The 11168-nt window shown below is 34.0% G+C and overlaps 1 protein-coding gene across 1 annotated transcript in view; it reads left to right on the top strand.

Moving 5' to 3' along the window:
* Nucleotides 1–7810: 7810 nt before the first annotated feature.
* Nucleotides 7811–11168, top strand: part of LOC143062929 (ceramide synthase 5-like) — a 43262-nt gene continuing 39904 nt past the window's right edge. Inside the window, exon 1 of the mRNA XM_076234768.1 lies at nucleotides 7811–7829. The gene's annotated coding sequence lies outside the window, so the exon portion shown is untranslated. The remainder of the gene's footprint in view (nucleotides 7830–11168) is intronic.

Raw genomic sequence — 11168 nt, 5'->3', positions numbered from 1 at the left:
TTTGTGTTTGATTCAATTTTCTTCAACTTTGCCAAATATGGGGAGATAACTCAGATAAGGTAATTTTATTATAGGAAGTGTTGTGAATTTTCATCTTTTAATATGTAGCCGAAGAAAACAAGTTCGGTGTGACATAACGACAAGGATAGCAGATTCAGACTTAACATTATGTTTATACTTACATGAGCAACACCACGTGTGCACCACGTGTGCAATATGTGGAGCAGGATCTGCCTAACTATCCGGAGAGATAACCCTCTATGTTTGGAGAAGTTCGTGTTGTACAGTCGTGAGATAACCCTCTATGTTTGGTGAGTTGTACAGTCGTTAGTTTTCTGTGTTTGTTGTTTGTCTTTTGGTTATTATGTGGGGTTTTTTTTTTTTTTGCCATGGCATGGTCAGTTCGATTTATGAGTTAAGGTATTCCTTTGGTATCTTTCGCCTTTTTTTTTATATCAAACAAGAGGGAAGAAAAACACGAGACGCCGCTTAGAGACTACTTGAAATGCTTATCATTGGAAATTTACATGTTTAAATTTTTAATGTATGGAAGGTTTTCTACAAAGCCTCAGGTGAAATAATAAAAAAAAAATTGCCAAAGCAAACCATTGCCGTTATAAGCATTTTGAGATTCTCTTTTAACAGTTTTATTGACATTTTAAAAGTTTGAAGTCAATATCGAAACAGGCTATTTTATTTTTCGAATGCTCAGACATAGTAATTTGACACATTAAGCATTCAAAGACCCTTCAGAGATATTTTTTAAGGTGTTATTATTCAAATTCTCACTACTCAAGGTTCATTGTATAAAATTCGTTCCCATTCGATCAGAATGTTAGTCTATGATATATCGAACATATGTTTCCTCTTGCGCCGCTGACGTTTACAATTAGTATCAGATTTACACGTGAGGATTTATCAACAATGCGTGATGCCTCTTCATTACATTGGACATTCATGTATTGTTTATAGTTAAGTGTACGATGGTCAGGATGATTGTATATTGATAGTGGATTACTAGCAGTCTATATTGTTCTGCTATAAATCTGAATAGATATCCAAGGTAAGAAACATTTAAACACATCATTTTCCAGATGCAAATTTAGGGGGGGGGGGTAACATTTTGTTGATTATTTAGGGAATCACTGAAACATGACTAGTGCGGGCCCTCTCTTGGTCAGTCAGTGCCCCTCCCTTTATGAAATTTCTGGATCCGCCTCTGTTTTTCATAATATATTCAAAATTATCCCTGTAAAAAAATGAAAGATTTTTAATTGCAGTTGCAGGGATGATAAGGATTTTTCATATAAAAACTCAATAAGGGGGTCATGCAAGCCAATGCTTATAGTGATACTTATAAAAAGTCCATGCTTTTATTATTTATGAAGCTCCATATAAGAGTGTCGGACCCATGCCAACCCTAAATCCGCATCTGAATTATTCTCCATTTATATTGATTTGAATGTTGCTTTATAAAAATATTTATAACAGGATAATAATGAAGCCATACCCCAGAAAGTTTGGATCCGAACCGGTCCTAATTGATCATTGTGTTAGAAATAAAGCTTGCGTATAAACGAGTTTGATATGATCAGCATAGGTACCCCCTTTAAATACTATAGAGAAAGGACATTGGCACGTTATTTTGTATTCATAGTTATGGTCCTAAATTTCATTTTTCTAGTCCTTTTTTTCTAAAAAATCTGCAAGTATAGAACCACGTATTGTCCTTGTACTTTTTTTACTATTCGGTTGTGCAATATTGTCTTGTATCCTTACATAGAAAAAGATTCATTCGTTCTATCATAACATTCATAAATAAATGATGACTTCTAGTCAGAAATAAGATAGAAAAAAATAACACTAAGTCTTGTAAGCAGGTCGTTATAAACATAAGTACCTGTCTCTGTAAAACAAATAACCTTAACGTAGCACGTACGTAGCACGTATATAGTTTGTTTTTCTATTGTCATTGTAGAGACAAGTGCATGTGGGGATGCCATCTTGTTGGAGATGAAAGTTTTTATTTCCTTCATAACAACCTTGGCAATGGTATCTTAAAATTATGAATTTCTCGGCTGGACAGTTTCTGTCGTCTATATTCCTATTGTTTTTTACGATAATGGAGTCAGACAAACAATGGGTTAAATTGTGATTAAGACCTAGCAACCATTGGCGGATCCAGGGGGGGGGGGGGGGTCCGGAGGTTGGAACCCCCCTTTTTTGGCCGATCAATGCATTTGAATGGGGACATATAGTTGGAACCCCCCCTTTTGTCCTGGGTTGGGAACCCCCTTTTTTAAATGACTGGATCCTCCCCTTGCAACTATTGTGTGGAAAATTTCATTTATATTGTACTATATAGACTTATTTTTAGATATTGTTTTGATGATATTTTCATCTGTTTAAAGTTCCAATTGGATCTATTCTTTGCGTTTTAGAATAAACGTAAAACACAAGTAGAATTAGTTAAAAAAAAAACAAAAAAAAAAACGTAATCTAAGGGGGTGTCGACTGGCGATTTCGATCATTTGACTGATTAGTAGTTTTTACTTCGCGCTGATCATTTTTGCTTTTAATAGAAATTTCGAACTACCTATATTTATAAATTCCACCTAATGCAAAATATGGATTGAAATCATCATTTGAAGGAAATTACTCAAATAAGAAACCGTATAACTATTTCGACTACATCGATTTATTTGTAAGTCGATTCATGCTGACCATTTTTGCCTTTTACATTTTTATAACTTGGCAGTTAACAGCAAAAATAAAAGTCAGCACTGACAGGAAGACATGTCACCCTACCCTAACAAATTATTTGACCTCTGGGCCGACTAGCTTTTGATCTCACTGACCCGACCGGGTATCGAACCGAGGACGATGCAGAAGAATAATGAAGCCTTAAACTTATTTTTCATTTTAAGTATACAAGTATGCTAGAACGGCATACCGACACACCTTTCCATGTATGTATTTCTCTTTGTGTTGCCATTGTAGCGTTTGCTTTCGCCATTTTGATAACACCTCCCCTCCGAACAACGATGGTTTACAAATGGGAGTGAGGTGTGGTGTATTTTCTGGTGCTAATTGTTTGATTATGCGTGTCGGGATTTCATTTGGTCCTGACTGTAGCTTAAATAGACCCCAGTTTGAGATTTTGTTTGTACCATTTATAATGACATCGATTTTGGCATAGATAGATAGGACCCTTTCTTTAAGAGTTAGTTTTTATGTTCGGGAGTATAAAAAACAGTGGTATGGCAAATAGTTTGTTTAGTAACTATAGCTTTTTATTTGGTGACACCTGTATAAAAATAACATGCTCTCAGTAATCAGAGGTAATCAAAGGTGCAACTCCTGAGAGGACTTAATTGTGTTCCTAAAGAAGTTATTGACCTTGCAGTGAGTCATCAGTGCCGTATCCAGAACTTTGTGTAAGAGGGGCCGCTCCAGTCACGCTTCAGTGATTCCCTATATAATCAACCAAATTTTTCCCATGAAAGGGGGGACCGGACCAAACCTCCCCCCTTGGATCCGCCTATGGTCATTAATCTTTTGAATACGATATCTACTCAAGACTCCGAAATCAACCTATCAAAATACTGAATTTCGTGTTTTGTACTCTCAGGAACAGAGTAAAAGTTTTCTGACCAAAATGTGCTGAATTTGGCGTTAAGCACAAATCAATCAATTAATCAATAAATCCCAGACAACGCTTTTATTTCCTTTACAAGCTATCTGTTTCTATAGTGAAAAAAAGATAAGAGTTCCGGTAACATGTGTTGGTGTTGTTATATAACTTGTACTTATTACTACTAGCAATTGTCTTGATACATATCAATTTTTTATAGTATATTGTATGCCTTTTGTTGGTGACACTGTTCAAAATCTAATTTTAAATTACAAGATGCTCTGCTATATGCGTTCATTATCACTGAACTAATATATATTTGTTTAGGGGCCAGCTGAAGGATGCCTCCGGATGCGAGAATTTCTCGCTACATTGAAGACCTGTTGGTGACCTTCTGCTGTTGTTTTTTTCTTTGGTCGGGTTGTTGTCTCTTTGGCACATTCCATTCTCAATTTTATTGTATCGTAAACCGTGGAATTTGGAAATCAATTCTCTTAAAAAATGTATATATTTTTTTTTAGTATGCACTTAATGGTGTCCATGAATCTGTATGTATTTGCACATGAATAAAGAAATATTAAGTGTAGATGAATTCATATTGAGGCAAACACTTTGACTGATCATCTTTGTCCACAATGGATTTTATATATAAAATAGAGTAAAACGGTAAGAACTAGACAGAAAAGCGTGTAATATTGAAATATAGAAGTATTGATTTCCATATAAGTTGATTAGCAACTAAAAAATGTTTACCGCAATGGTTACACCCAACTTTAATTATACCTGATATATATGGTTGTGAAATATATACGGGCCTTTAAGAAAGGTTCGTACATAAATTTTACTAGGTCTTAAAAAATCTACTTGAAAAGGTTTTTCATATAGAAAAACTTGGTAGATGACCTTGGTTGTTTTTATATATTATAAATCAAAGAGCATGATTTTTCTCTGAGGGATACGATTGCCATTGTTTTCATTGATATTAATATTATTCTCAAAAATAATTCAACTGCACATGAAAAAAGTACAGATATATATGCTAATGTAACGTTATTTCAGGCTAAATGGAAATGTTATAAAGAAAGAATGTTTAATGTTTGCGGTTATTCTGCCATGAAAAGTACCTAACATTTGTTTATAATTACATTAGATGTACACTACAATACGTTATTCTGATTGGCTAACTACACATCACGTGTTATTCCTTAAGCAATTGCATTACTCAATAAAACTTTTCATTCATGATAACACGAGGTCCCACAATAAAGTGCACAAGTAAATTAAATAACAAATTGATAAAATTCGTGTTTTCATGATCCTAGCTAAAAAAAGTAATTATAAGTATTGAATGCTTCTTTTTGTAACTTCATAGGGTTGTAAAAGCGTTGACCGTGCGCACATTTTTAGAATGAAGCGCATGTACTTCGGTCAACGCTTTTACACCCCAATAAAGTTACAGAAAGAAGCATTCAATTCTTAAGTAAAAAAAAACATATATCCACTTTCTCCATGCACATAAAAAAATATACCTTTGTTTTCAATTTTTGTTTATCAAAATCGCCAGTCTTCATCTTCGTCTTCATGCGTGACGACCGGTCTGCACATTGTCACGTGAACTTTCAATATACACATGTTTTTTTAAAGAATATAAAGATTTCAAAGTTTGTTCTGTTTAATTTAAGATTGATAAAATAAGGGATTTTGTTCATACAACACAGATAAACAGTTTTTAGAATGAGTCGAGTTGGTTTTTGTTCAAACTTGATATTTTGCGGTAATCTTGGTGTATTCGCATTAACTGTTTTAAATTAAAAGGTCCGTTTGAATTTGCGTTCTGGATGTTGTGACTTGTAGTCGAAGTGTTATATAATTTTGTTTATATTTGTTTTCTTGGACACTTATCTAGCAAGACAGTGACATATATAGAATGAAATTCAAAACAGTGTGGCTGTGGCCATTGATTGACACATTAAATTCATCCATTGACTGGGACAATTTAGGTGAACGTTTGTATGTAACGACCACTGTTCACTATGTACTTTTTAAAGACACTTAAACTATGGGGTCACCGAAGGTTCTCAACACCTTAATAAAGTAATTCGAAAAACTAATCAGAAATAACACGATGTTTTGATTTAATATTCAATTATATAAATCAAATCATAAAGGTTATTCCTGATTATTTTTTTGAATTATTTTATAATTAAAGGCGTTAAGAAACCTTTGGTGACCCTACAGTTTTAATTGTCTATCGTAGGTACGTCGTGAACAGTGGTCGTTACAGACAAACGTTCACGTAAATTGTCCCAGTCAATGGATGAATTTAATGTGTCAATCAATGGCCACAGCCACACTGTTTTGAATTTCATTCTATATAGCCAGTAGAAAAATAAGTCTTTCGAGGAATGCATTCCAACAACAACTCAAACCAGTTTTTACACCAAACATTACAGCCGATTTTATTGAGTGTGTAGTTAAAGGTAGTATATTTGGTTAGCTTGCTTGCCGAGTACTAGTATATTGTATCAAGAAAACGATCTGGCAAAGGTAATATATTCGGTCCTACTAAAAAGCGCCCGGGAGCGCCCGGGAAAAGAAAAGTGCCCGGGGAAAAGAAAAAGCGCCCGGAGAAGGAAAATTAGCACCCGGAGAAGAAAATTAGCGCCCGGGAGAAGAAAATAATAATATTTTATAACAATATTTTTTTTCCTTAAAAAATAACTAATCATTGCTTGTTTTGTCCTTAATATAAATGGGGATATGTCACGATGCTACATCTAAAGTGTTGTTGTACATTTTAGATTTCGATCAAAATGTATATTTTGTTACTAAAAATAATCGGTGCCTGAGGTCTAATATTTTCGCAACGGCATGGTGAACACTTTTTTATACAGATGCTGAGATAGATTTATTGTATCTTTTTATAAAACTAAAACTGTTTCAATGGTTATGGTTATCAGGGTTTTAATGCTTAGACTTAAATTTAAACCAAACTTCTGCTTTTTACCCCCTTGTTTTAACTACGGTACATATCGTTTTTGAAAAACATGTCTTTTGATGTCTTACATGTTATAAATCTTCCGCATAAACTGTGATCCATTATTATCAGTCTTTCGGAATAGTATTTATATATTATTGTTAAAATTGAAATATTCATACTTGTTTTTGTGCTTTATTACAAACGTATATATTATCTGAATTGGCAAATTACTTGTCTAAAATAAAAAAATAAATCAATTTTCATAACTTAACAAAGGTGTCTCATGCCAATAAAATATAAATATATTTTCCACGGGCGCTTTTTCTGTTCCCCGGGCGCTATATTTTCTTCTCTGGGCGCTTTTTCTTTTACCCGGGCGCTCCCGGGCGCATTTTAGTAGGACCCAACCTATTTGGTTAGCTTGATTGCTAGCTGAACCGTGAAATCATTATAAGTTTGGTAAACTATCCTTCTTTAAGAGTAGACTAGTCCGATAGATAACCAATCTATCTGTTTGTAGGGGCTATGTTACTACGCAAGGAGGGTAGTATACCTTACCTAGTAATAACTTCACGGTTCAGCTTGCAAGCAAGCTAACCAAATATACTACCTTTGCCTACACACTCAATGAAATCGGCTGTAACTCATATTAAAGCCTGCTATTCAAATCGCTTGCTACATCAGAGACATATTATACTAGTGATTGGTAACTGCATGTTATGACCCTATATAATCTTTTTAAAATATCATACGTATTTCATTATTTTTTAAACTACTTTTTATGTACAGACATATCCCTTCTCTTGTAATTTTTGAATATACTAACTTACAATTGTTTACCAGATCGTTTTCTTGATACAATATACTAGTATTCAGTATCGGACACGCAGAGAACGCGCGAAACAGTGGAGATTTAGAATTCACAATATTTGCAGGAGCGATTAAACATTGTCCATACAGAAATCAGCTGACCACGGCCTGTGATTTGAACCTTGACCCTCAGTAATTCGCTCGTATCAGATATTAAACATGAATACCCCAACGTGTGCTTGTGATGATGTACTGTATTTTCTATAGACAATTCACCTTTACAATCTCTTCGTTTTATATGAAAAGTAAACCAGCAGACAAATTGCTTTTCTAGGATACTTTGAGAAGATAGGACCATCATCGGAAATAATCGTTCTCGTTTTCTTACAGCACTCGACAAAACAGGTACTATTGCAAATTTTATCATGCGGATTAACTCCCCCTATCTAATAACAAATTCTGATGTTGAAAACTTCAGGACCTTTAAGGAAATTGAAACACGAAGTTGTATAACCCCCCTATTTTTAATGGAGGTAAACTTTTTTACTGCACTTTTGAAACAAATCATTATACTTTAAAATGTAGAGAAAATACACTTAAAAAACTGCATGCCTCCTTCACAAAAGATGAACAGACAGTGCCTTTCTGTATGTCTTTGGTGTGGCGTATGAATATATAAAGGGGAACCAATGCATAACTAACCAAATGCTTCAATGAGCGAGTGTCTAGTCCTTGTATGTTACTACAAATTTGAAACCTATACACGATTCATAATGCAATTGTTTATGTAGTTTAATAGATAGATTCCATTGATATAAAGGAAGATAAATGTATCTGATACATTTACTGTAATCAAATTGTGTACATGATAACTGGTGTCAATCTGTAAATCCCTATCAGTAAGATAATTTGGGTGCATTTTACAGGTTGTGAATTATCTCACAATTAGTCGGTTAGAGTATCATATTGATAACAAGATATTTTTTTTTGTTTCAAGGAAAAATATTGAAAGTGCAATTGATAATATAAAAGGCAGCTTTTTGGAATACTGGATTGTTTGAGTTTGAGGGTGCCTAAGAATATGTTAATTTTTACAAGAATCATTCTAGCAACTTATTCATTTTCTTGAAAATTTTCTAACCAAAAGTTGCTGCTATTGACCTTTACAAATTCGTTTTTCAATATTACCGTAATTGAAAAAATCAGACATAATATACATTGATAAAATTTCGAATGGAAATGGGGAATGCGTCAAAGAGACAGCTACCTGACCAAAGAGTAAAAAATAGCCAAGACCACCAATGCATGGGTCAACACAGCGGGAATATCCCGCACCCGAAGGCGTGCTTCAGTTAGCCTCTACACAAAAATGTGTACTAGTTCAATGATCATCAGTGGCGGATCCAGATATTTTCATAAGTGGGGGCCCACTGACTGACCTAAGAGGGGGCCCGCTCCAGTCACGCTTCAGTGGTTCCCTATATACGCAACCAAATTTTTTCCCCAAAAAGGGGGACCCAGGGGGCCTCTAAATCCGCCTCTGATCATGGAGGCCATAGAAACCAAAACCAAAACTAAAAATCATACAAGAATCCTGACTTAGGAAAGGCGCAAAATGTCACTATGAGATGAAAATATATGAAAATGTATCATGACTAGTATCCCATCTGGGCAATAATTATATCCTAAATGGAATAGTATGAACCATTTGGAGATAATCCCCGATCTGCATTAGTGAAACTTGACATAATTTATAGTGGACATAACAGCTCCTTATATTTAGCATCTAGAAAATGCAAAGAACAATGTTCTGATGGAAATTCATCTGATCTCGAATTTTCACTTATTTTCTTTAAAATTGTAATAAATGTCAACAACCTGTATTTGTTCCGCCTACCAGAAGTAGAAACGTTGTTAAGAACAATGCCATAATATCTATTTCAATTTTTAACAATATTCTATATTCTATATACCCTTCAAGTATTCCACTATATTTAACTATATATTTTGAAGAAATTTCTATTTCGTGAGTGACAGTTATGCCTTGATAAACAAACAAGAGTGTGGGATATATATTGACAAACAAATAAATGTCACGCTGGTAATTTTGCTTGAGTATACTAGTCTGAAGTATTCGACATAAAACACTCGACCGTCCGAGTGTGATGCAAACATTAAAAAACTGTACTTTTTAGACTAACATGATTTTATGAATAATTACCTTTATATAACTCTGTCAACCTTTTTGATGCGAGATAAATAGAATCATATTCAAAACAGTGTGGCTGTGGCCATTGATTGACGATCTAAATTATCCCATTGACTGGGACAAATTAGGTGAAGGTTTGTCTGTAACGATCACTGCTCACTATGTACTTTTTAAAGACATTGAAACTGTGGGGTCACCAAAGGTTCTCAAAACCTAAATAAAGTAATTCGAAAAATTAATCAGGAAGGAATAACACGATGTTTTGATTTATATCAATAATATAAATCAAAACCTAAAGGTTATTCCTGATTAATTTTACGATTTTTTAATTATTAAAGGCGTTAAAAACCTTTGGTGACCCCACAGTTTAAATTCTATAATAAGTAAGAAGTGAACAGTGATCGTTACAGACAAACGTACACTTAATCTGTCCCAGTCAATGGGATAATTTAGGTTGTCAATCAATGGCCACAGCCACACTGTTTTAAATGTTTAACTTTAGAATCTAGCTTCAAGTTCAGTACAATCTCGAGTACAATTAAACAGAATGATATACTCGGGAGAAGGTGTGCGCGAAATACCAGTCCTGAGAAACAAAAATTCCATGCCCAGCAGATCAGGAAATTTTGCCTTTTATCGACTGCTATCATCAGTTGCAAATACTCTTCCTAAAACGATATATATCATATATATGTTCATCAAATATAGGTCTGTTCAACCATAGAAAAGTGTTCAAACAATATAACAAGCTCTAAATAGGAGAATTTTCCCAATTAATGATACATTAAATTCCCATGGACAAGTTAGCCAGGAACTTGTAACTAACATGGTTAGTTTATTTATACGTCCTATATAATTTTCTAATCCGATTAGAAATTAAACTTATTCTTATTTCCTGTCTATTTGTATTCAAATTAAAAGCTTTATTAGGTCTTTCCACTTTTCGTGGAAAGACCTTTTGGTTTTTTTCTGCTTATTTTTTTTCTCCCTGCGTTTCCTTTTTTCTTGTTATCGCTATATCTCTAAAACCGTAAAAGATTTTAGCAAACTGTTTTCACCAAATTGTTCGTCTACTCTTGAGAATGTTTGTTTTTTTTTACTTTAGTGATCGGAAGACATCTTATGGGAGTTATTTACCTTTGAAAATTTAAGATCGGCGATTTGTTGGATCAATTCATACGTTATAAGTCGTAGAGGCCTACAGTCTTTTGATATGAAGTCCTTGGTCCATTTGAAGGAAATTAAGGTCAAGGTCAAAGGTCAAGGTCATGTTCTAAATTTTGAATTTTGCTTGTTATCGTTATACTACAGAAACTGTGACAGTAAATGATATGATGTGTTTGCCAAATAACTGTTTACAATAAGGCGCAACTTCAACCTATTTCAGTCAAAGTGTTTTGGTTTACCCTTATAGGAGTTTTCTCCCCTTATGTATTTCAAATCAGTATTTCTCCACAACCATACAAATGATTGACCTCCGAACTTCCGTTTTGTGTTCACTGACCTATGACCTTGAAATTGAGATCAAGGTCGAA

The sequence above is a fragment of the Mytilus galloprovincialis genome, chromosome 2, assembly GCF_965363235.1.
Source record: "Mytilus galloprovincialis chromosome 2, xbMytGall1.hap1.1, whole genome shotgun sequence".
Classification (NCBI taxonomy): domain Eukaryota; kingdom Metazoa; phylum Mollusca; class Bivalvia; order Mytilida; family Mytilidae; genus Mytilus; species Mytilus galloprovincialis.
This window is presented reverse-complemented; position numbering and strand designations above follow the sequence as displayed.